The sequence below is a fragment of the Balaenoptera musculus genome, chromosome 7 (assembly GCF_009873245.2).
Source record: "Balaenoptera musculus isolate JJ_BM4_2016_0621 chromosome 7, mBalMus1.pri.v3, whole genome shotgun sequence".
NCBI lineage: Eukaryota > Metazoa > Chordata > Mammalia > Artiodactyla > Balaenopteridae > Balaenoptera > Balaenoptera musculus.
Genome location: NC_045791.1, coordinates 31749677 through 31774140, shown reverse-complemented (window position 1 = coordinate 31774140; position 24464 = coordinate 31749677). Strand labels below are relative to the sequence as shown.

Here is a 24464-nt window from a genome sequence, read left to right as displayed (position 1 = left end):
TTTTTATGTCCCTGAGTAAACCTTCAGTTTAGAGCAATGGGCTTCAAATACAGGGCTCTGTACTTAATTTTCCTTCTAAGATCTAGAGGAGATACTAGATTATACTACTCCTTAGAATGCCAATGCACTTCTTTGATCAAGCTTTGTCTGCAACTTATTAAAAATTTAATTACTCTTTGGAGCAGCTGGTCTCTGTTTTAATAAAAAACAGACTGCGAGGTCCCACCTCCAGAGTTTCTGATTCAATAGGTCTTGGGTAGGTCCTTGGAATTTGCTTTTCTATCAGAGTCCCAGGTGATGCTGATGCTGCTAGCCAGGTTATTTTAGCAGGCTATGAGAACCACTGGTCCAAATATCTCTAAATCTATATTATTCCTAGTTTTCTGTAATCTGAATAATCTGTTATATTTTCTAGACACAATTCATTCATTTATTCCTACAGCTATTTCTTGGCTAGGCTGTTTAAGGTTCTGGTGATTAAGTGGTGAACAAGATAGACAAGGTTCCTGCTCTCATGGAGCTTACACTCTATTAGTTAGGGGGATAATAAATACATAAATAAACAGAAAAATACAGGATAGTAGTAAGTGCCATAAACAGAATTAAAACAAGGTAATGTGACTTGAGTGATTTCTTTAGATTTGGTGGTGGCTGGAGAAGACTTTTTGAAGGAGTTAACATTTAAGCTGAGATCTGACTAACAAGAGCCACCTATGGAAAGACTGAGAGAACATTCTAGGTAGAGGGCACAACTTGTGTAAATGTCCTAAAGGAGAAACAAGTTTGGTGTGTCAAGAAATAGGTTAATTGGGATTGCAAATGAGGGTAGATAGATACTCAGGGGCCAAGTCAATCACATAGTATCATTTGGGATGGGGTAAATAGTTTGGAGAGTTTTCTGTAAGCGAAGACCTCCAATACACCATACTGAAAAATTCTGCCATTGGAGTACACATAATGAATACTGTAGTTAATCTGATGGCATTGTATCTGTAAGAAAAGGTCTCACTGTCTCACTATATAATAATAGAATATACCACTAATTGGTCAAAGATAGTAGGCATGGTCTAAAAAATTTAGGGCTAAAAACAAAAGTCAAAGGCTCAGAAGGCTCTGTTACCTATTAGCCACGTGATCAAGGACATGGTAAAATCTTCAGTTCTCTGGATCTCAATTTCCTCATCTATAAAATGGAATAGAGTAAGTATCTCTAAAACTGTTATGAAGATTAAACAAGATAATGAATATATAATACCCAGTAATTACCCATTATTTTGTGGGTACTTAATAAAATGTTATTCCAGATCAGTCTCTTCTGCTCTTCCAGATAAATTCATCAGCTCAAAGCAATGAAAGAAGAATTGAAACATGCTAAGTTTTCAAGAAAACTCTTTCTTTTGTATCTGAATTTCCATAGCTTCAACTTCCTAATAATCCCATATCATTTAGTGTCTGTATCTGAATGTTTAAATGTTACAAAATAATAAACCTAAGAATAGCATGTATTTTAAATCAACGTACAAAAACCTATACACCAAATAAATGTTGCTCTATTCAAAGTACAGGATTACAGGGACTTCCCTCACGGTCCAATGGTTAAAACTCCATGCTCCCACTGCAGGGGGCATGGGTTTGATCCCTAGATCCCCAGTCAGGGAACTAAGATCCCACATGTCACAGGGTGCGGCCAAAAAACCCCAAAAGACAAAAAACAAAGTATAGGATTACAGGGCTACATTGTTCCGAATAGCTTTGAACCTTCTCTTCTAGAACTACTATACACATCTATTTAAAAGCCCAACAGAATTCTACTGATTTTAAACTTTCACTTGTTTTTGACCAAGAAACAAAGCACAAAAACAAAACTTTGCTTATTAGACATTACTCAGAAAGACAGTTGCTTGTTAATTCAAACTTAGCCCTCAAAAAATGACTGATAATACAGATAACATTCAAAATGATGTCACACTGTTTAGACAACCTAAGGAGTTCCAAAAGTATTTAAGCAAAGCAACAGCACTGAAATAAGTACATAGCCTCTCATACGATTACTTTCTAAGAAAAGATACTTGTTTGCATGGAAAGTTTCTAGGAAATTCATTTAAAAGCAGTGTACTAATATGTACATTATGTGTATACATACAGGACAGAGTGAAACTGGGAAATCATTTACAGGAAAAGGTACTAATGGGTGTATTCCTTAGGAAACTGACTTGTCATATAAACTAATAATCTGCAAGAAAATAAAAGGTCATGATGGACAAGAAGCCATGCTTCTAGCTTTCCTAACTTCTTGGTAGTAGTGCTCTAATATTCTTTCTTCCTGGTGTCAGTTACTTAATAGCTTACCTATCATGTAGTTTTGAATAAAAACTTTTTTATGAAAGGAAAATTGAAAGACAGAGAAGAGTTAAGTGGATAGTTCCAAATTAAAGACAAAGTTAAAGTGGTACATAAGAAAGAAGGGAAAATAGTCGCATTACTTCCAAATAAACATGAGAATTACAGATGGTATAAATGGAAAAGGATGAGGCAGGGCAGTTCCTAGAGTCTAAAGATGAAAAGAATGATAGGGAAGCCAGAAGAAGCAAAAAGAACTCCATCTCCACCCTGCATCCTGTTGGTTAAAGGAGCCTTTAGCAATGGTCTGGGCCTGTTGGAATTGCTACTCTCACTGCATGATGGGATAAGTGAGACTCAGAAGTCACATGAAGGCTGCAGTAGTAGGGGTGTGTTTATGTTTGAGGACTGGCCAAGATGGAGTAAAGGAGATAGGTTCAATCTAAAAATATTTTATATAGAAACACTGCTAATATTATGCCTTAAATACACTATGGATTGATTAAAGGGACATAATACCACCAAGCATAACCACCAGGTAAAACAGCATTTCTATGATAAACAGATTCTGAGTGACAAAACTGATATACAAATTACAGACTGCCTGTATTACTCTCTTCAGGATGATGAGGCCTGTCACAGTTAACAGTTACTAAGTATGTGACCCCAGGGTCACATGACTAAAACTACTAACAGACACAATACCTCTCACTCAAAACCACTGGGGCTAGCAGAATTTCAGCACTGATATATATGTATTTTTTTCTTAAATTTTAGAAAGGTAATATAGTGCATATAGTATATATGATGTGACATCCCCAGAGGTGACTGGGGCAGCACCTGAGAATCAAACACATAAATATTTCTGCAGTAAAATATAGCAGTATTCACATATGGGAAACATAAAGCCTACAAATAGCCTCACATAAACTCAGTTCTGGATTTGCCACCAACTGAGTTAAGTTCAAGTCAGATTTTGCTGCCTTAACTAAATACACTTTTACTTAATTTTTTATTTAAAAAGTGTGAGTTCCCTCCCTCCCCTCTCTGAACTTTTTAAAGTTCTGAATTATAGATAAGGAACTATGGACACATATCAGGATCTGCAAATGTTACTCTCTCAACGTGATCCATGGTCACCTTTAAAAAAGAAAATTTGGGGGGCTTCCTAACTAGCTAAAGACTATGTGACAATAGCCAAAAAGCTTTTAAAAGCCCTGGATATCAGAAATTGTTCTAGTGCCCAAGGAATCTTGCAAAGGTTTCAAAAGGCTGAGGTAATAACAACAGTTTCTCTTGGACTGGATGTTAGAAAATGCCATTATTCAAAATATGAGATTTAGATTAGCTTCTCTGCCACAATCAACAATAATTACTATAATAATTATAACAGTGATGTGGGAAACCTTGCTTTACACTGGCTGCCAAGAAAACCAGCCATTCCTTGTTTCCTCACACTCAAGCAGAAATGCCCTGAACCTGGACAGTGTTTCTTAACCCTGCCCTTGTTTCAGTGGTCAGGACCTGCTGCTACTCAGACCAAATACATTTTTGTGACACAGAGGATCCATCCCTGCGTCAATCTGCCTAGTGTTTTCTTCTCCCTCCTTCCTACTGATCCCTTTTCTGCCAGCTTCTTAGTAGCTGGAACCTACTCACTTCTGCTTTCAGGGGCTTCTCTGACTTAAAATTAGACTCCACCTTCTATTATTTGAGAATTTATATTCTCTCCAGGGTAGCTAATTTTCTGCTTGAAGCTCTGTGTTTGCAGAGACCTTCATTATCTGTCACCTCTTATCAGCCTAAATCAGCTTTGGTCCCAGGCTTCTCTTGGCCTGCCACATCCTGTGCCATTGGTAGGAAAAGAAATGCTGTTACTCTTCTGAAATTATTGGTTTACAGTTATAAAATATGTACTCCTTCTATGTTTTCTCTTCTTCACAGATCTCCCCATCAACTTCCATAATCAAATACAAAGGAAGCCATTAGCCAAATATTTCGAAAAAAGACAAAAACGTCATATTAGAAAAAAAAGAACAAATTTAAAGACAATCAAAAATGTTTAATACAACTCTTTAAAAACCCACTGTTATTAACAGTGTCAATTCTCAACCAAATAAATAAGGAAAAATGATGGCAACACGAAAATGCTATTAGTTGGAGATGGAGGACAGGGGAGTGGATTGTTTGAGAATGAGAGAAAAAGGCCTCAGGGGGGAAAAAAAAATCAGCCACCATTAAATGGCAAAAATATTCTATAAATAGTAACAAGATAACCTGTATTTACATATTGGCTTTCTTCCAAAGAATTCATGGTGATGTATTTTTTTAAAGTGAAGACAATTTTTTCTTAAAGAAGATGAGCCAATATAGGGTAAGCTTGAATCACTCTTAAAAGTATATATTTGCACAGTGAAGGTTAATCGCTTGGTTCTAAAAAACAAAACAAAAAACACAGACTATTAAAGACATTGTTTTTTAATCTGCGACAAAGACTTTAACAGGCCCAAGTTTCCACTGAAAGATCAATGTAACATGATGAAAAATTTATACATACTGAAATAATGACTTGGAAATCAACAAACATTATACTGAAATATTTAAATATTTTAAAAAGTTATATTTTAAGAGGTAGAAAATAAGGGAAAATATTAACTAAGATCTGTCAAAATTGTTTTATTTATTCAATGGCTATTGTAATACAGTATCTTTTGTTTTATATGTCATTGTTTTGGGAATATTTTAAATTCTAGTTGGGTGAATTTTATAATCCCAAAATAAAGATGAAGCTTCAGTTAGGCATGTCACAGGGAGTTGGTGGCATCTTACATGAAAAGAGAAGCATGGAAAAGGTTAGTTAGTTAAGTGATTTGCCCAATATTAATGGCAAAACGAGGCAGAGATCTTGTTATTTGACTTCAAGTCCAATGCTTTTAAGTACTACATAAATCTGTATTCTATAAAATGAAACTAAGTATTAAATTGCAAACAGGCAAAAAAAGACTTCATATAGTATTTCTAAGCCAGGTTTTCAATTTTTTTGTGCAATCTTTATCTAGCAGAAAAAAGTTTCCTGATAGCGAAAATGTGAAGGATTAAAAAATATTTTTTATAAATGATATAAACAATGGATAAAAAGAGAAATATTTCAATAAGGGCATGGTAGAATACAGGGCCTTGATTGGGACGCTCTATATCTAATTTTTGGGTGAAATATGTTAAGTGAATATTATAAAGTGAAAAATATACAAAATATACTGGGGGCGAAGCATGTATGATATCTTTCCATCTTCTCATTTAAAACATTTTTAACAAAGTATGTTTAGTGACTCTCAATCAAGCAGAGGTTGATTTAAAATCATAAATAATATTAATATGCAATCAATCCTTTTACAAAAATATTTTCCACTTGAGAGTATTTCCCAATGTTTCAAAAGTCATATTCTCTTTCATAATCAAAATCAACCAACCAAAAAGTGGCTTTGTGAATATGGTTATATCTTGATTTTTGAAACAAAATTCCTTAACATATTACAGAGCAGATATACTGGATGGTTAGTAAGAGCAAAGGGGCAACACAAATTTTATACATTTGACTTTTAATTTCACTTGTGGTGGAAATCAGAAAATATGAGCAATAACAGAGTTCAGATTCTGGGACTGAACAGACTTGGATTTGAACCTCCACTCTCTCACACAGTGCCTGAATAACTATGGCCATTGACTTCTTTGTGCCCATTTCTTCATAAATTTGTTGTGAGAATCATAGGAAATCATGCCTAAATGGCCAAGAAGAACATTGGTTACAATTATTAACAAGATTTTTATAGGGGATAACCTACTCATTTTGTTGGAAACATGCCAAATGGTCTTGAAATTATGCCGAGGCTACCAGCAAAAAGGTAAGATTATCTTATTTATTCCTTTTTGGGTTGCAAATGCACAAGACAGTTATGTAATAAAAACCTACTTCTCCTGAAATCACATGCATATTAAGGAATGCAAGTATAACAACTGTATAAGTATGAGGTTAATGTTTAATCCTTCAACTGGACAGAAAACTCTGTAAGGTTTCGGACCATGTTTGTTTCTTTTACCACTTACACTAATACCTAGCACAGCTCTGGTGCATGGTAGTGGACTCAGTAAATATCTGTTGAATGAATAAGTGAATGAATGAGCTAATGTCAATCAGAGAAGATACAGAAAGGCCAAAAAATGAATAATGGGAAATATGACCATCTGAGATGAAGAACAATCAACAATGAGATGCTGGTGGTCCTGGGAAAATGGCAAAGACCTGAGGAGTTTAGAGAACCTATGAGAGTCTAAAGGAATAAAGAGACTTGAAGGAAGCTTGACAGGGAGATGGATATGTGCTCTAGGAAAGGGAAGATACCACAGAAGACACTGAATGAGTGACAAGAATCAGAAAATTCAGGTTTCATAATGAGAGATCCTGTCATATAAACATTCCAGTGGTTCTGGAGAGAGCAGTTTCAGCCTAAAACTATAGAGGTGTAGGACTAGAGAAAGGAAATTATACTTTCACAAAGTCTAAAGAATCCATGAAAAATGCCTCTGGTTTTGCACAAGAAGGGCAAAATATTCCCTTAAAGAGGAAAGATGCATGGAAGGACACAGCAACCAAAAAGAATGAGGCTACAGAACAAAAGAAAGCAGAAAGATTCAGAAGAGTCTAAAAATTATTTACATAGTATCACACTAATGAATAAAAGGAAATGAGTATACTGGCCATGAGGAAGATTAAATGATTTACCTCCTAAATTAATGTAATCACCTTCAAAATGAGCAGTTACTGATATTTTGTATGGTTTGTGTGCTAAGATACCTGAAATTCCCCCACAAAAGCATGAGTGACAGTGCAGTAGGCACTAGGTGGAAGAAACAGAAGGATTAAAGCTATGATTCTGGGGTCGACCCACAGTTGGGTGCATCAGATCATCTGAGCATGCCCGGAACCACCTGGGAAGCCTTCTGAGTGAGTGCCGCCTTGGGTTGTGCTGCAATACAGGGTCCACTTACAGAAAGCAGATTAGGATTTATGGGATGTGCCTATCACCTCTCTGCCCTGCTAACTGTACAGCAGTCCCTTGGTATGTGCATGGGAGTGGTTCCAGGACCCGATGTGGATCTGCAGATGCTTAAGTTCCATAGTCGGCCCTTCCACAAATGTGGAACTCGCCGATACCGAGGGCCAACTATACTCTCATTCCTCCTCAGAGCGAGATGTTTTGCTACGAGTAATGGGGATGTAACTGCTTATCAAGGTTGATTTCGCTTGGCTCCATGTTGATACATTCTCTATAGTTCAAGGTATCTTTAATCCTTGTGACAAATTTCATATTCCTCTGGTTTTACAGCTTAAACCAGGGGAGATAGTAAGGGAACAGAGAACATAAGTAATTTACACTGGAACATAATTAATTAGGAGTTAACTGCATATCTCATGTGTTATTTATTTGCTCATTCAACATATACTTATTTTGCTACTACTATATCCCAGAACGATTATAAATGCTAGGGCTATAACAATTTAAAAAGACGAGAACCCTATCCTCGCAGAGTTTTTATTCAGGTGTTTGGGGGAATGCAAAGGTTTGGAGACAACAAACAAGTTAACATTTATTTAACCGCTTTTACATTGCCTAGAACTCTGACTTTATGAGCCATGAGCTGCTTCTTATACTGATATATATACTCTAAAGGAAGTATGGTCTTTTGGGTACTTGAATTATCCTTACATTTAATATAAGTGCCTTTGAAACATCTGCCATAATTAGAAGCAGCAAATGCTTTTCTATATTTAATCCTAGCTTCCTTTATTGCATTTTGTAAAAATATATTTATTCTTCTCATCATAAAAGTAACAACCATATTACAGAAATATTGGAATCTAGAAGAAAGGGAAAAAAGGGCCCTAATTTTAGCACCTTAATACAAATCATTCAGGATTTCACTACATTTCCTTCTAACATTTTTAATGTTTAAATAGTTGTATGTTTACATAGTAGTAATTATAATATGTAATACTTTTGAATACTTTTGTTTTCTTTTAAGCATTTTCTCCTTACTTCATAATTCTTGTTTACTTTAAAATTTAGTAGATCCAAAAAAGAAATGATACAAATGAACGTATTACAAAACAGAAACGGACTCACAGACTTAGAGAATGAACTTATGGTTACCAGGGGGGAAGGGTGAAGGGAAGGGATAGTCAGGGAGTTTGGGATTGACATGTACACACTGCTATATTTAAAAAGGATAACCAACAAGGACCTACTGTATAGCACAGGGAGCTCTGCCCAATGTTGTGTGGCAGCCTGGATGGGAGGGGAGTCTGGGGGAAAATGAATACATGTACACGTACGGTTGAGTAGCTTTGCTGTGCACCTGAAACTATCACACAACATTGTTAATCGGCTATACTCCAATATAAAATAAAAAGTTAAAAAAAAATTTAGTAGATCCACAAATTAGCGAAAAAGCCACATATGTATTTACCTTTCTCCCAGACCATCTAAAAACTTTAAGAATGAATGTAAAAAGTCTATTTTAAGCCTAACTAGTCTTTAAATTGGGGCTTAATGCTAAAGGTTTTAGGCCTAAACAATGCTAGGTCAAAATGTGATGTTAGATATATTTTTTAAAGTATTATTATATATAGTAAGTGTTGTATTTACATTAGCACACATTTCTACTTTAGATATGCTGTTGGATAAAACGGGAAAATCAATGAGATCATTTTTTTCAATAATAAACATTTATTTAGCAACTAGTAAAATACTAGGTTCCAAACATATAACTCGAAAGTTCAGAAAACTAAAGAATCACACTTTTAAAATAAAAGAATATTTATACAAATTAAACTACTGCTTCTCTCATGACTCTACATTCCTGGATCATTTTCTGATGTTAGCTGAAACTTGCTAGCTGTAGAAGACATGTCTAAAACTAAATACAGAATACACTGAATTTCCATATATACTAATTTTATTGAAGGGTTATGATTTTAAGACATCTCTTGCATCACAAGATATAAACGCCTCAGCTGGATGACTACTCACTCATAAATTTAGTATATGAATACATGTCTCTTCTAACTGAGGGAAAGATTAATCAGTTGCCCCTAAATCCATACCTTCAGACTTCGCCTTCACTTTGATTCTAAACTTCCTTTACACAATAAGACTAAGGTTTTTGTTTGTCTGTTTTGTTTTGATTTTGTCTCAATAATCCCCAAAGATCCACTAGAGATAAAGTAGTATTTATTAACACGCAAACATGCTTTATTAAATTAAAATTAAATTAGCTTCTGTGATCTGGACACTAATGAAAATATGCAAAGGCAAGTTTTAATAGGCAGGAGAGTGGTCACAGCTATAATTGAGATAGGGATGCCATGGATGGACAGGGACTGCCTCTCTGACTTGAGACTCAAAGGCACACAGAAAATGGTTTATTTTCTGTATTCACCCACTAACAAAAAATATTCTATGAAGCTTCACTTTCTCTAGTTTGCATTATCAAAACTGACTTTGCTTCTCTAACTACAATATCCTCAGGGGTAGTTACTCCTGCCAACACTACTGTCACCCTCTAAAACATTTGAAAGTCACTGACATAAGACTGATATAAAAGAGGATAACGCCAATATAAGTTAGGTCTAACCCAGTACTCAGGATATTGACAACACAAAGCCAATGGTTTTGACATTGGCAGATAGAGTCAAAGTATTCACAATTCTGCTGAAATTCCAGGTCAGCATTTTATGAATTAGAACTGGCCTGGGTGGCAATGAATAACTTCAGATACTTGATCATTTGAATTTTGTTTTAAAAACTTTAATGAGGTTGACCTGGAAATATATTTCAGTGGATTTCTCAAAATGAAGACAGAAAAGCTATACATCGAGAATAGATGAGAGAGATGGGTCAACAATATTAAACACTTTTCTTTAAACGTGTCTTAGAAGGTTAGGTATTGGGTCATTAGTTCCAGTCTGTGTAGCATTTATCTCCATGAATAAAATATTTATGATAAAATATTTTGATAGTTAATAAAATATTGACAATTACACACCTTTTTTTGTGATATTAAATTTTCCAACATAATGACAGGATTATTGGCTGATTCCAAATTATAGCTATGATAACTCGTTATGTGAAATTATGTTTGCAATTAGCATTAACCAAAGGAAGTTCATGATTACCAGCAAAAAGACTAATAGAAATTAGAGATCTGAAAGGGTCAAAGGATGTGTGCTAAAAGAAGTATGGGTAGGACTTCCCTTGTGGCGCAGTGGTTAAGAATCCGCCTGCCAATGCAGGGGACATGGGTTCAATCCCTGGTCCGGGAAGATCCCACGTGCCGCGGAGCAACTTAGCCCGTGTGCCACAACTGCTGAGCCTGCGCTCTAGAGCCCGTGAGCCACAACTATTGAGCCCGTGTGCCACAACTACTGAAGCCCACGTGCCTAGAGCCTGTGCTCCACAATAAGAGAAGCCACCGCAATGAGAAGCCCGTGCACTGCAATGAAGAGTAGCCCCCACTTGCGGCAACTAGAGAAAGCCAGCACGCAGCAACGAAGACCCAACACAGCCAAAAATAAATAATAAATAAATTTATTTTTAAAAAAGTATGGGTAATACACTTACACTGGACTATTTTAGCTACCGTAGAAAGGGCAGTCAGTCACATGACCTTCTTACGTAATGGTACATTTGCAGTGGCTAAATTGTAGGGTAGTTCACTTAATGCAAATTAACAATAAAATGACTACATAAGGAAAAGGTGATTTTAAATGATAATCTCAGAATTACATATAGCAGCAGTCAATAGCCATGGGAAGTGGATCACATATAATCCATAGTAAATACTGGCACATTTGGCATATTTACAGCAATCTGCTGGTCCTCAAAACAAATAGAAGGCTAGTAAAATACTATGCCAACAAGCACCCACTAAGTACACAGGCCATTTAGTATACAAGCTCAGAATCTGATTCGAGTTACTGGAATCATAGACCTGAGCCTCGTCTGTCATCCAGTCATAGTCATAAAACTAGAAAGATCCTTAGGAAGCACTTGGAAAGGTATGCTTCCTATTGTTAAGAAAACAAACTCTAGTGCTTGTAAAATAGTGGAGAGGAACGTTTAAGGGCTCAAGCTCTGAAGCTCCAGATCTGAAACAGGATTTTCCGCAGATCTATAAAAATCTGGCTCCTATAAACTGAACAGGATAGAAGCTAACCTTGGCCAAGACTAGAATTCTACAAACTGTTGTTAAACAGGTGTTTTTGGCATGGACAATCTACATTCCACATATTAGAATACCTTAAGTAGATCCTAAAACTGGTGTGGAATCTGTCAGAGTTCTAAAATCTTAAGTGCAAAAAAAATAAAATAAAATTGGGGATATAAGTGAATTGAGCTCTGATGGTCAATACAAGACTGTATAAAATGTAAGCTCAAGGCATCTTTTCTCTCCTCATGCTATAAAAGTTGTATATTTTGGAGGCTTTTCCTCCAAAATTGCTGTAGAATAAACCATATTTGCTTCATACAATTCCTCTCAACCTGAATCAGAATACCCTCTTCCTTTATTTTGAACTTGAAGTACCAGGAGTGATTTTCACTTGTCCTTCTATATCAAGTGCTGCCTCATTCATAGTAGGGACTTCATATATAGTCTTTGAACCCCATATACTTTGAACCACAGCCTCTTGTTCAGTTTAAGAAATATCTACAATTATAATCCTTAATTGAGAAGCCCAATCCATAGAATGGAAAATAAGATATCTACTTTTATGTGTACTTCCATCCACTGCCTTTGATTTCTAAAGTCCATAAAATTTAGATGTTACTTCTCTGAAGAAGCAGATAACCTCATGGCTGCTTTACTTCCTGTTCCCAAAGAAATCATTACTTAATATCTACATATACCCACTGTAGGGGTCTGACCATCTTGTGGCTATGCAACTATGCATCAAATCTAATACAGATCCCATGTCTCCAATGCCCAGTAACAAGACAACTCAAGATGCCAATAAAGTCACCATTCCAACAACACAGAAAAATATATTTCCATCAAAATACAGTAACAAGTCAAACAAAAGGCACACTGTTGAGATATCCTGAGCTTACAAGATAACTGTGTGCCTTTTATCTGACAATGGGCTAGATAGCAGTTAGTTTGAGAAGCTTCAAATTTAAATACAGATGTTACAGAACAGAGGTCAGCAAACTTTTTTACTGTAAAGGGTCATATAGTAAATATTTTAGGCTGTGTGGGCCACTTAGAGTTTCTGTTGCATATTCCTTTTTGCTCATTTGCTTTTTCAACTGTTTAAAGATGTTAAGACATTTTTAGCTTAAGAGCCATATAAAAACAGGCTGCAGGCCAAATTTGGCCTGTGGGTGACACTTTGCTGATCCCTAATATAGAATAACCTGCTTCTTGTCTCTACTAGACTCTAAGAACCTAGAGAGGAGGGATGAAAAGTGTTCAACCACTTTAATATTTCCACTGTTCAGTACAGTGACTTGCACATAGCAGCCACTCAATAAATATTCGATTAATGAATAAACAAGTGAATGAATGAATAGATCTGTCAACAGTCCAGTAACAGAATTATTACTTACAATATTATTTGTACTGCCTACCAATAGCTAGTTCTTTACTCTGAGGCAGGTAGATGACTAACTTCACAAACTCCTTGTGATTGGATGTGTTACTTCTGGTCTGGATCATTTAATGGCAGACGTGAGACCTTCCAGGGCTCTTTTCTCCCCCCTTTCTTTCCAGTTTGATGATCAGCAATGATTGAAATGGTGGCTGCTCCATAAGGTCCCTAAGTGATTATTATGAACAGAGATACCTCTGATCATGATGGTCATGCAAGGAGAACAAGAAACAAACCTTTGTTGTTTTAAACCACTGAGGTTTTGTGGTTGTTTCTCACTACTTCATAATATTGTCTATCCTGACTGATACAGTACCAATCATACTCATCTTCAGACTACATACAACCTATTTTAAAATTCACACCTGGCTGTAGTACAAAGCAGAAAGACAAAAGCATCTTTATCACTCTGCTAAAAAATCAAGTGCTCTGAGTTTAAATCGTTTCTAAGGGTGATCTAGGGCAAATCACTAATCATTTCAATTTTATGACCTGTTTTCCTAACCAGGATAGGATAATCAGAATACTTACTTTTTTTTTTTTTTTAATTGGGGTATAGTTGTTTTAGGATACTTACTTTCTAAGATCACATTTGCAGGGCAAATTAAGAAAACAACTATACAGATGTTATTTACAATTGAATAAGTTGGCTAATTACTAAATTTCCTGTTTCCTTGAAAACTAGTTATTTTGATCATTAATACACTGATGCAGAAACAATAAAAAACTGGATAAGTACTTTCTCATATATTTCTTACAGTATAGATTGCTATTTGCTAAAACCCCTGTAAGAGAAATTGTATCTATAAAAGTATGTCTAATCAATATTAATCCTGAGGGGGAAAAGCTATAGATTCAGAAACACTTAAGAGATACATCAACCAATTGCAATGTATGAATCCTCTTTAGATCCTGATTCAAGTAAACTCTAAAAAAATCAAAAAAACAAACAAAAAACCCCCTCAAAAAACCAAACTTACAACTGGAAAAATCTGAAAACTGACATGTATGATGACAATTAAGGACTATTTCTAACTTTTTAACGTGTGATAGTAATAGTATGGTTTTTTAAAAAATGAGTTCCTGCTTTTAGATATACATATAGAAATATTTATAGATGAAAAAAGTTCTAATAGCTAATGTTAAAACCTTTTCAGGACAATTATTTCCATTTCTCTTACCCTAGTCTAGAGCTTTAGTAAAGAAAGGTAATGGGGATAGAGATCAGACAAGGAAAAAAGGTACGCAGGCAGGGTTCTAGACTCCTATTCTGATTTCAAACAGAGTAAATCAGTTTTTACTTTTGCCTGTGACTACCAAAAAAACCCAAGAAACAAACCTGACTAAATCCAGTTTATCCCAATATGCCCTACAGCTCCATTATCATTAGCCACTCCCTGAGTCATCTACAGTCTTCCTTGGTTGCCTCATTCTACTCTTGTCTTCTTCCCTGAGCCATCTTCTCAATAATCCCTTCCGAGAATGCTTTTTCTACTGCACCTCTGTTACTGCTACTATAATTACTAATTAACAATTGACAATCCCCTATGCCTCATTGTCTTCACAAAATGTTCCATCTAGAGACCTATTTGCCTTAATAGAAACCCAGAGGACACCTTTCTCTGGTAGCCCTTTCTAGAGGAGGAAGCCTTTACTCTCCCAGCACCCTTGTATTAACACTGGGGATTAACAGCCTCCCCCAGAGGCTGGGGGAAGTAGGAGGTCAGCATTCCTCCAGCCACTCATTTCCAAATCATGACTGCCACCTCTCATGTAAAAAATTCTATTCCTTTGAGGTTTATTACTTTCCACTTATACGCACTACATTTTTTGTTTCCACCAAGGCAATGTTTTTAAATGAAAGAGCAAGGAAGGAAAAGGGATAAGAAAATCATTCACACAGTTTTAAATTGATTCATGAAAAACAATTACAACACTGAATTTTAATATTAACTTCAGACCCACCAGTTTTATCAATGTGCCCTCCCCTTAAGTCCAAGAGTTTTATTTGTACATCAAGAGAAAGGGTTTAATGGGCAGTCTGACTTACCTACTACCACCTCCCCCAACACACACACAAAGCACAGTAAATCTAAAATTAAGTTAACAGTGACCTTTTTCTCTTCTAAACTGACTTCATCACTACAGTAGGGTCTTGACCTGATCTATCTTCTTGTCACACAGTAACAAAAAATCATCACAGTGAGAATCTCACACTTTTAAGGAGAGCAGGCTATTTAGATTAAATCAGGTACTAAGTAGAAGACTAAAATATTTCTTTGTGAGGATTCTTGGCCAGTTCTATGGGAGGGGTCTAAGGCCTTGGGTTTGCAAAGAAACCTAGATGGAGTAGTCACTGCATCTATCACTTCATCTCCTATGCCATTTTTGTTAAAAGGGTAAACTTTAGGGCTACATATTTGTACTCCAGAACATTAACAAAATAAAACAGAAATTTATATTTCTCAATCAAATCACTGTAGTTTAGAAAACTTACAGAAAACATACATAAACATTTACCCCTGGTAAAGGAAATACTACTCCCAGTCAGATCCAACTTATCTAGCTTTCAGGAGATATGAAAATTTAGAATGATAAAATTTTTGAGTTAATAAATAAATCTGATACATTCATAATACAAGAGCCTGTCATGGAAAGTAATATTCTATTGTCAGGGGGTAATCAAGTGCCATTTTATTCAGTTTTTATACAACAACTAATTCAGGTGCCCCCTGAAGAACTAAAGTGATATGCTATGTGATGTGTTAAATCTAAAAGCATTCAACTTTTCACTTAGTCAAACCCTTGGTTGGTATATAGGTTATATCCCCAGAAAAAAAACAACAATAAGCCGAACTAAATCACAATGAAAGGAGCCAGTATTTTTCTTTATGCTGTATAACATGGATACTTCTAAAAGCATTTTTTAGAAACAGAGCAAACCATGTTGATAATTTCTAAAATAGAAATATTACCTATAAAGACAGAAGTCTGTATTTTGGCCCATAAAGTTTTTAGATGTTTGATCCCTAGTAAAACAGGAATCTGTTTTGCATCCAAAAATATATTATCCCAAGGGATGACACTGTGTGAGATGGTATAATTTAGTAAACTTATTTTTAACTAAATGATGACTCACTTTCACTATGCAGACTTCAGGTAACTACAATATATGTATACAGAGTCCCATTACCTAAATGTGTTTCATATCTGACTTTCAGTAGATCTCAAGACGTTATATCTATTATAATAAATGGTAATATTATATTAAATAGTATGATCAGGGTAGAAACTATGTTCAAATTAGGCATACTGAATTCTCTAGATGCATATAATGATTAAAACAAGGTGAATAGATAGTATACTTAGCTATAATTTCCTCCAGAAGATAACATCTGATCATGTAAGACATTTTGTAAACGTATACTATCCAAAGAACTTAAAATTTTTTCTTCATATAATCTTTCCAATTTAGTATTTGATAGCACCATGAAAATTATTTAAAAACAAAACTTAATGATTACAAAACTCACAGTATGTTAACCATTTATTCCGTTTTCAACTAAAAAGAGAGTTATCCAACATAACATCTACTAAGAAAAATTTGTAGGACAAAAACAACCAGTTTTGTTCTTTAAAAGTGTTTAAAACAGAATGCATTTTAAAGACAGAGGGCAACCGAGGAGGACTCAAGGACAGAAATGGGTAATGCTGAACTAGCACAGAGAAAACATCTAAGATCATCTTTAATGAACAGACAGTCCAACAGGTAGAAACATATTGGGCATATATATTAGCTATAATACCATTAAAGCATTGAGAGACCTCAGTCTGAGTCCCAAGGTCTATCTATTATTTAATGATTGTGTAACTGTGGACAAGTCACTTCTCCTCTCTACATGCCAATTTTCTCATCTCAAAGAAAGGGGATAAGAAGAGTACCTATTTCACTGGATTTTAGGAGGATTAAATGAGAATATAAAGTGACTTAGCACAATGTCTGCCTCAATAACTGTGGCCCTCTGCTAACTGTTCACATATTTATATGTACATATACATAAACCCACATTTTTATATATACACACACATAAAGAAAAATACATCATACATAAAATCTATGTATATTTACATATGTAAGACAGTTGGAGTGTGTCAGAAAGAGGGAGAGAATATCATAATCTACTAGACTGATATTAGTGATTTTAACTTTAAATGAAAATAATTCTCAATATTTTAAACTACGTCTATCATTTTTAGACATAGTTTAAACATAATTTAAATTATTACTTTACTTGGAGTTATCAATTTATAGTAATATTAAAGTTTTACACTTACATTTTAAAAGACTGTTATATAAACAAAATAGCATTAAGTTTTTATAATGTTATTTCTGTATTTCCAATTTTCACAGCAGTGAAGTTGCCAGACTTTTCTATAATTCTAACAATCTAGAATGTGCTATGTAGTATCAGAGGAATGGCATAAAGTTTAACAATGCAAAAATGAAAAAAAATCTCCAAAATACACTTTTGGACAAGATGGTGAAATGTGAACTAGAGATATGCCCTCAAACTTTTATACCTGGTACTCTACTCATTTCTCCATTAAAGAACCTTGGTCCCACCATAATAAAACAGAATGGTCATTCTGTCTGAGGATTTTTTTCTTGGTTTGTTTTTCTAGAGGTTCTCTTAATGATTTACGTTTTAACAATTGTGGTGATACTTTTGAATAAAGCAGCTGGGATTACTTCTCTGTCCTACTAGTAGCAAACATACTACAAATATCAAATTACTGAAATGGATATTACATATATCATCACATAAAAGCACCAGTGACTTAATCTTACCCTAAAATAGAGTGCTATGTTGATATACAGAGAAGTCTTTACGGAAGCATCACATGCTTTTGTCCTTTGATCTTATTCAATATTAATTAATTAATGAAGATATTGAAAAAATAAGGATAAAATGGCTTAGCAATACTTTATATAAATAGGAACCACCTACTGTAGAGTTTCCCACAAGCTCCTTATTATCCAGCATTGTGACATAGCTGCTAAACACAGTAACATAGTATAAGGTGACATTTATATAATTGTTAAATCCAGAAAAAAGCACTGGCTGTATAACCATTTACTGCGGGCTCTTAAGAAAGACTCCTGTCAATAAGTAAAAAACATAAATGCCAACAATAGTGGATTGATCAAATAAATTATGGTTCTTCCATTTAGTATAATTCTATCTTGAATTTTAAAATTATGTTGATAAATATGTATTGCCATGAAAATATATTTACAATGTATCAAATGAAAAAAGGTTGTGTAACAGTATGCACATTTTGATCCCATTAAAAAAATTACAGTAGGATAGATATGTCTCTTTTTCTCTGTCTCTCACTTCCTTCCTCCCTCCCTCTACCTTTACATTGTATATTCACACAGAGTAACAAAAGGTATGTAATGAAAAACATGTATACTAACAGTGGGTATCTCTGAACAATGAAATTACACATTTGGAAACTTTACTCTCATTTATCCATACATTACAATTTTTCAAAAGAGAACATTACTCGTTTCTGTAATATTAAAAAAAAATTAAATGAATGAATCCTGCATTAGCTAAAAATTTGGGTTTTAGTCTAAAGTGTTTTCTCAATTCTTAAGAACCTTTGTGATATTTTCCTTTACCTACTGGTAACAACACATCACTTAAAATTATAACCAGAGAATGAAATCCTTTCTTATAAATGACCTAGAAGGGCAAATTTTAAATAGAAGAATTGAGTAACTGTTAGTAAAATTAGATGAAGAATCTATCAACATGGTACAGAGAGCAACGACATAGTGAAAGTGAAATGAGGTACCCACAAAGTGCTAACTGGTTACAATTATCACTCATCATCTCCTTATTTCTTAAGATGATCCCTAATTCATAAAAGCAACAAAAAAGGAAACTACCAATGCACCATCAGTGGGAATACTTGACGAATGAACAAATAAATACTGCAGTGTACAACCAAATCAGACTTTCTCCAACAGAAGTTACTTGTTGGAAGTATTCTACAACCCAGTGTGGAAAAAACTCCTGGATTCAGATACGATCTCAAAGAGACAGCATTATTGTGAAATAACTAATCTAAGATCTGTTTCTGTTCTTCCAATACATTCTCTCCTTAGCATGATCTCAGAAACAAAGTGTACATTGCCAGATCCTCAAATCACACTAAAAAATCTTCTTAGATCCAATTGAATATGCAGATTCACAGGACAACCACAAGCTACAGCAGGCAACAGGCTACCCAGGATGTTACAGGACAAGTACTGATGTTTGCCAGCAGGGCAGTGTCAGCTGTTCCTCTTCTGCAGGAGTCCTTGTAGCAGTCCACGTAATGGCCTCCTAGGTCATGGCTTCAGTACAAGATGAGACCCACATCAGACAGATGAGGAAGCTGCACTGATTTAGAGGCCTCATGCCCCGCCAGGTGTCAGTATCTCTTCTAACAACTCCATAGGCATAGCTTCCAGGATCCCTTCAAGGGACACATCCATTTACAAGAGTCACCACATTCAGGGAAACCCAAAGATATGGCTTCCTGCCAGGTATTTGTAGTGCTATCAGTACAGATGAAGTTTATCAATTTTTACCATAAGCAATGTTGCCTAGTGACACAGCTGATATATTACCCTTATCAGGTTACCAAGGAAACAGAGCGAGCAGTTAACAGAAGGTCAAACTCTCATGTTGAAGGGGAAAAGGTTTTCTTGAACCTTTACCCACACAGCTTTCTATAGCACCAGTGTAAGATGAGCGTAAGAATGACCACTCAGTTACCATGAGATTTTAAAAGTCAGCTTTGGAGGACAGGGGGAGGGATGGAAGTAGGGGGTAGTGTAAGACAGGGGAAAGGAATTGAATGAAATTATTTTGTAACCCTGAACAGCATCCTACTTCCATTTGTTTTAATTCCAGTTAACAGCTGAATAAAAATAGAATCTAAATTCAATGTTTTTGTTTTTTAAGTAACATTGAGAGTGAGATCCTAAACAATATTTACTTATGTAACGAGTCATCTGGAATGAATCTATAGGATATAGATTAATTTACTGAGTCTTGGCGGTATCAGAACTTAAGAAAAATTTATTTATGTCTTGGCAAATGAGATAAGGCGTTTACTGAATTCTTGAAGATTTTATCTTGCTCCATGTCTAATGATAATTTGTAAAGAAAACAAAATATAACAAAAATGCCTAACAATTACTGAGTGGCTCTTAATTGGGGTTCAAAATACTTTTTTTTGATGTAGATACATTTAAAGCTCATAGACATTTCAGCATCTAACATAGAGTCTGGTTCAGAGTGAATGTTCAATAAATGTACTGAATTAATGAATATTCAGAGTGTATGTACCCTTTGTATTCTACTTTGCACAGTTATTGTGAATAGAGTCAAAATTTCTAACAACATTAACTTGTGTTTCTTAGTTTAACCAGAATAGATATAACTAGTCTTAAATCTATATTCAGTTCCACAAATACTTATTGAGCTCCTTGATGTGCCATGATCTATGCTAGGTGCTGGGAACGCCATCTTTGCTCTCTAGGCGTTCCCATAAAATTCTAACATGACAAGAGTACAAAACTGGATGGTGCCAAAAATTCTCTGAAAAACAAAAGAAGCCTGACAGTATGTCCAAGCCAAATCTCAAATGATAAGAATGAAACAAGCACAGATAAATGAAGTGCATTCTTCACTGAAAGTATAGCTTGAGCAAAGCCCTGGAGGTGAGAAAAAACATAGTATATGTGGTAGATTTAAAAACAGTTTAGTACTGCTGAAGGAAATACTAAATACTAAGGTGAGTAGATTGTGAGAGATGAGGCATCATTATGAGATGAACGTAAAATATTTACCTATTAACACACAGCATTTAAAATCAATAAATACCTATAAATCTACCCAGTGAAAATAATGCTGTAAATGCCTCTTGGCCCTTCCTATCCCCAAAGCTTTAACAATACCATCTGCTTAATTTTGGAACATACAAATAACAGATATGTTTTATTAACCACACATCAATCAAATGCTAAATTCATCTTTTCAGCTCTGCTTTGAATGTATTCCAGCCAATGAGCATCAATAGACGATCTTCCTACCTTTAAGAAAAATCACACAAGGCACAGAGTTTACAGTGTTTTCTATTAAAAAAAAAAACCCCTATAATCCATAGAATATTCAAACTTAGCATTTTATTTTGTAACATTCCTATCCCACACTTTCCAAGTCATCTCTAATTTATCTAACAGGCGGTCATTTAATTTAACACACTCAGCTTTGAAAAAACTCACATTTTAATTCACATTTTAATTCATACTGTGATATCCCTATATTAATTTCCTTTCCTAAGAATGGCTGTCCTACATCTTTTTTGAATGATGATCTGAAATGTTCATGACACTGCTTCTGAGTTGTTACTGTCAAAGAAAACAGTCTGGTTTCAACTATGGGATAGAGAATGTTCACAGGCTAGGAAAACACAGAAACACCTCCCAAACTCATAGGCTTGCTCTTCTGATAGCTGGAACCTCAACTGATAGATTTACACAGCCTACTGGGATCCAGCTTCCTCCAATCTTAAAGCTATTCTCACTGACCTTCCTCCCACTTCTGCCTTAACAATGCTGGGAAATACCAGGCTATATGAAGAGAGGAAAGCCTCAATATGAGGGCCTATGAGGCTGGAAAGAGGCCTGCCAGGCCCTTCTTGGTACATGCTCCAGAATAAAGCAAAGATGTTTCACCCTTCCCCTGTTTCTGCTCTGAGCAGGTGTGGCTTATACATGTGAAAACTGGGGATGACGTTGGGAGCTATCTAGTCCCAAATCTTCCTTTTGTAAAGTGGTGATGCTTAAATTTATTTCCTCAGATGCTGGCTGTGCAACTCCATCTCTGTCAGACTCTAAAGCAGTGAAGAATCTCACCTAATTACTGGGTTGTAGGGCTTGAAGGAGGTAAGACAAGCAGAAACCATAATTTTAGGTATCAAGAAGTGACCACAATATACAATTTCACCTCTCAAGTATGTTATCAGAAATACATCAATATAAAAGCAGTGGACTATACAAAAGAACAAATTGCTGTCAATATTTTAAGTATTGTTTTTCATACATCAATTACTAAAGGAATAAAGGGAGGAAAGAAGGAGGGGAGGGGAGAAGGAAGGAAGGGAGGGGAAATTGGCCAACATAAAGCTTCCAATTATTTGTCAGGTAGTTATCTCAAAGTTAGTGCTCTTTTGTCACTAGGTAAGAGGAGGGTGAGTTCAGCTGTTAGGCTTGATGGGCCCTATGAAAAATGGCTGGGAATGGACACAGTTGGGGCTGGGGGCATTAGCTAGCCACAGAGAAAGGTGAGGAGCAGCAAAAATTAGAGTGTCCAAGGTGTTATGAGGAAAAATGTAGATTTGATCTAGGGTAGCACTAACTTCTAAATGATCTTAGCTGGTAGAAGGAGCAATATGGAAGGGATCTTTGTGTAGTGATGACACATGAAGATAAGTAGTAGAAGCAGTAAGTTTCCTTGAGATCAACCCTATATAAGGCAGAAGCATAAGGATTCTCTGCCTGCAGAGAATATAAGAGGCTGCAGTCCCATGAGATCCCAGGAAATGGAAGTATACCAATACTGGACAAGTTATCAGACTCTAGTCTGATCAAACAGGGTGACAGTGGTGGAGAAGGGTATATCTTATTGGCATTAGAGCACTTACAGACTCAACCAAGGCATTTGGATAATGGGCTAAAAAGCAGAAAGATTAATTTCCAAGAATGAGATCACTAATACCCTGACTAGGAACTGGGTTGGTCAGGGTCTGTAGGTCAAAGGTCTCAGATACTGGTAAATTAGAAAGCAGCAGTATTATAATTGGTACATTCATAGGTTTTACAGGATGTATAAATTGTACAGTGATGGCAAAAGGGGCCATTAGAGAGGCTCCATCAAGATCACCAACTTTTTTTTTTTTTTTTAATAAGTGAGCCCTTGTTCACACATAGGCAGTCCCATCCAAAATATGCATTAGCACAGGAATTAGCAAACTAAGCCCACTGTCTGTTTTTATAAAAAAAGTTCTATTGGAACACAGTCATGCCATTCATTTATGTATTGTCAGTGGCTAGTTTTGTGCTACAAAAGCAAAGTTGAGTCTAGCTCATAAAACATTCAGGGCCTTACTGGATGGCCCATTACAGAAAAAGTGTGTTGACCCCTTTGTTAGGGCAATACAATTTAGAAAGAATCCTAAGGATCCCCAACTTCTGTTCCTGCCATTTATTTTACTTCTATTTCTCAGGTAAATTAAAATCTGGATGTTTTTCAATGGCAAGGTTTAAACTAAAACAGAGGCAAGAAATGTATAAAGCTCCTAAAATTTCAGGGAAGACACAAGTTCAAAACATTTGAAGAATAACTTAAATTCTAAAGAAACCAAAGAAACATCGTTACTCAATCCATCCACAATCCCTAAAACAAATTCTAAAAGTAATGTGTACCTCATATTTCTTTAAAAACATTTTGTGTTTTTTTTCCCCTGTTAGTGATGAAGATAATTCTCAAAAATTTTATTAGAATACTGAGAGAGAGAGGCTAAGCGAATTGCTTCTCAAACTGGGTCACAGATCCCAAGGAATCTGTAAACATCTTCTCAGAAATTCTTGTGTTCTCCAAGACAATTTTTAATTTTCTAGAAAGGAATCTGCAATATATATATTTTTTCCTTTTAGCGTAGTATATACAATGGTTAAATTTCAGAAATCCTTATCAGAATATAACAGTGGTGGAAAGAAAAATGACACTCTCCAAAATCATACTAACAGTTAAAACTCGGGAGCAATTTTATGATTCAAGTACCATTAATTATTAAAAATTCCTAAACCAAAGTTCAAACTAGATATTCGTTTGCCTGTAACAGTAATCACACATCTGCAAAATAAAATATCATTTACATGAAATTAAAACAAAAAAACTTTAGCAAAAGTTTATATATTATTCTGAGCTTATAGAATATAGACAAAGTGTTAAATATTTAAGTTACTAAATACAAAATATAAAATTATATACATTTTGAAAGCATGTTAAGGGACTCAAATTTCAATGATTAGGGTAGCTCAAAAGAATGTAGTTTAGAAAATATGCAAATTTGGAATAAAAACTAAGTGTTTTAAGAGCAGGAACCATGTTGTTTTTTACTTTTTACAAATTAAGATTCTAGGAAGTAATGTCAAATTTTCGCATCTTGCAACTTTCCTCTCACCAAAAAAAACAAAAACAAAAACAAAAATGATATCACACATGTGTATATACTATTATTATATCTACTCATCTCAAGGTTAAGACTGCCAACAGGAGGAGAATTTACAAAA

The 24464-nt window shown here is 35.1% G+C and overlaps 1 long non-coding RNA gene across 2 annotated transcripts in view; it reads right to left on the bottom strand.

Moving 5' to 3' along the window:
* The window catches only part of LOC118897888, a 168657-nt gene that overhangs the window by 110166 nt on the left and 34027 nt on the right, over window positions 1-24464 (bottom strand). The window contains exon 1 of one of the 2 annotated variants that reach the window (XR_005020561.1): window positions 1121-1185. The exons of the other annotated variant lie outside the window; for it this stretch is intronic. This is a non-coding gene — a long non-coding RNA (uncharacterized LOC118897888). Of the gene's footprint in view, window positions 1-1120; window positions 1186-24464 lie in introns of those variants that run through there. 2 annotated transcript variants of the gene reach the window in all.